Source organism: Carcharodon carcharias, chromosome 30 (assembly GCF_017639515.1).
Source record: "Carcharodon carcharias isolate sCarCar2 chromosome 30, sCarCar2.pri, whole genome shotgun sequence".
In the NCBI taxonomy this organism is placed as follows: Eukaryota; Metazoa; Chordata; class Chondrichthyes; order Lamniformes; family Lamnidae; genus Carcharodon; species Carcharodon carcharias.
The window spans coordinates 11,492,008-11,494,143 of NC_054496.1; the positions used below are offsets into that span (position 1 = coordinate 11,492,008).

The 2,136-nt window shown below is 51.5% G+C and overlaps 1 non-coding gene across 1 annotated transcript; it reads left to right on the forward strand.

The window, feature by feature from the left end:
* Positions 1 to 884: 884 nt before the first annotated feature.
* On the forward strand, positions 885 to 969 carry trnar-ucu. The gene is given in 2 exon segments: positions 885 to 921; positions 934 to 969. It is a non-coding gene; the product is annotated as a tRNA-Arg (tRNA).
* The last annotated feature ends 1,167 nt before the right edge of the window (positions 970 to 2,136 follow it).

The window sequence follows — 2,136 nt, forward strand, 5'->3', positions numbered from 1 at the left end:
GAGGCCAAGTCACTGAACGTATTTAAGAAGGAAATAGATTTCTAGACTCTAAAGGCATCAAGGGGTATGGGGAGAGAGCGGGAGTACGGCGTTGGGACAGAGGACCAGCCATGGTCATGTTGAATGATGGCGCAGGCGCGAAGGGCCGAATGGCCTACCCCCACCCACCCCCCACCCCCACTCCTATTTTCTACCAATGGTGGAGCTGGATGGGGGCTGTACGGTCTACTCCTGCTCCTATCGCTTGTGTTCAAAGAACCTTTACAACGTATAACCCATCCATAACATTCATCCAGTAAAATAAAAGTGTTCAAAAAATTTTCTTTTTTTAAAAATGAACACGATGTTTACCTCCCCCACCCCACCCCACCCCACCCCGGATGGAGTTTGCGGTGCACTCCCGGGCAATCCTGGAGGGTTGGTAACGCTGGGCGTCGGCCGCCATTTTGAACCCCCAAGGCGTTCCAACGGCCGCGGCGCGCGGGGCGCTATTTAAACGGTCGGTGCCGTTGGTGGGGTGGGGGGGGTGGGGCGGGAAAGAGAAGAGAATGGGCGCGGCCCGTTGCCCGGAGCAACGGCTCGCGGCCTCAAACCCCCACCACCACCATCACCGCCACCGCTTCAGACAGCTCCAAGCGGCCGGGACGGGTACGGCGGTGGGAGCGGCAGCGGCTTTATCTCTCCTTGCTCGCACACATACACACACACATTAACATAGACAAAGACAGCAAAAGAAACGGTGACAGGAAAGTGAAGGCGGACGAGGCGTACGCAAAGACAGGTAAAAGGAATCTCCGAGGTGGTGGATGCGGTGCAGAGGGGGGGGAAATGGTTGCCGTTGATTTGACTATAAGGACGCTATTTCCAGCGTAGATCCAACAGGTGGCTCCGTGGCGCAATGGATAGCGCATTGGACTTCTAGCGGCTGAAGGCATTCAAAGGTTCCGGGTTCGAGTCCCGGCGGAGTCGGTGCTTTTTTTTTTTCCCCTCCTCCCCTCCCCTCCCCTCCGTTTTGGCCTCCTCAATTATAAGCCTGCACCAAATCCAAATTGCCTATAAATTTAAAATTCGACAGTTTCACAAGAAGTGGGAGGGGGGGGGGGGGGGGGGGGGGGGAAAAAAAGAAAAATAACATATCCCCTCCCCCACCCCCAACCCCCCAACCCCCCCAACCACGACGACCCATCTACAATGTATAATGACCAAACAGCTTCCCTTAATTTATTGGCGCTACTTCAGTCAGATCCCGCAGCCCCATCCATCCAGGCTCCTCCAATAATACAGTTCGTCAGCTTCACAAAAAGACCAATTTCCCATCGGTCTACAACCGATTATAATGACCCCCATTTACGGGGGGCTCTTGGTTACTCCAGTTCTGCAGCGAGTGCCTGCAGTTCCAATTCATCAGGTTCACAACAAAAGAGAAATAAATAATTCGCCCCCTTGGCCGCCCAGCCCTCTCGTTTGTTTAGGAAATAATACATCTTGCTTTAGTAATTTTATATATTTTTTTTTTAAAAAGTAGAAGGGATAAACGTTTGCACTAACATTGTTCTGCACTGACACTGCAGGAAATCACAAGTCGGCTGGCACCCCATTATTTTGCGAAACAAAATTTAACTTTGTGAAACAAAATAAGTGGCAAATGTTGTTCTCCCCTCCAGGCGGATACCATAATTGTTCTTCTGCAGTGTGCCCATTGAAAACAACCTTTTTGTGATCTCAGCCCTAGCTGCAGCTGTGGGATGGCGAGAAGGGTCTTTGGCTGCTCAGAATCACTCCTGCTAGATGCTGCTGAGCCAGAGCTTCCGCACAAAAGATGATTGATCAGAATTTTTGACCTGGATTGGAAGTCGGTTGGGAAGATTGTTAAGGACATAAGAAATTAGGAGCAGGAGTGGGCCGTTCAGCCCCTCTCGACCGCTCAGCACGACCGTGGCTAATCTTCTACCTCAGCAACTCTCCAAGCCTCCTTCGATGCCATCGTCCAAAGCTGTGACCTCTATGGGTCCAGGACGAGGGCAGCAGAAGCATGGGAACACCACTACGTGCAAGTTCATCTCCAAGTCACACACCATTCAGACTTGGAAATATGTCACAGTTTCTTCAGTGCAGCTGGGTCAAAATCCTGGAACT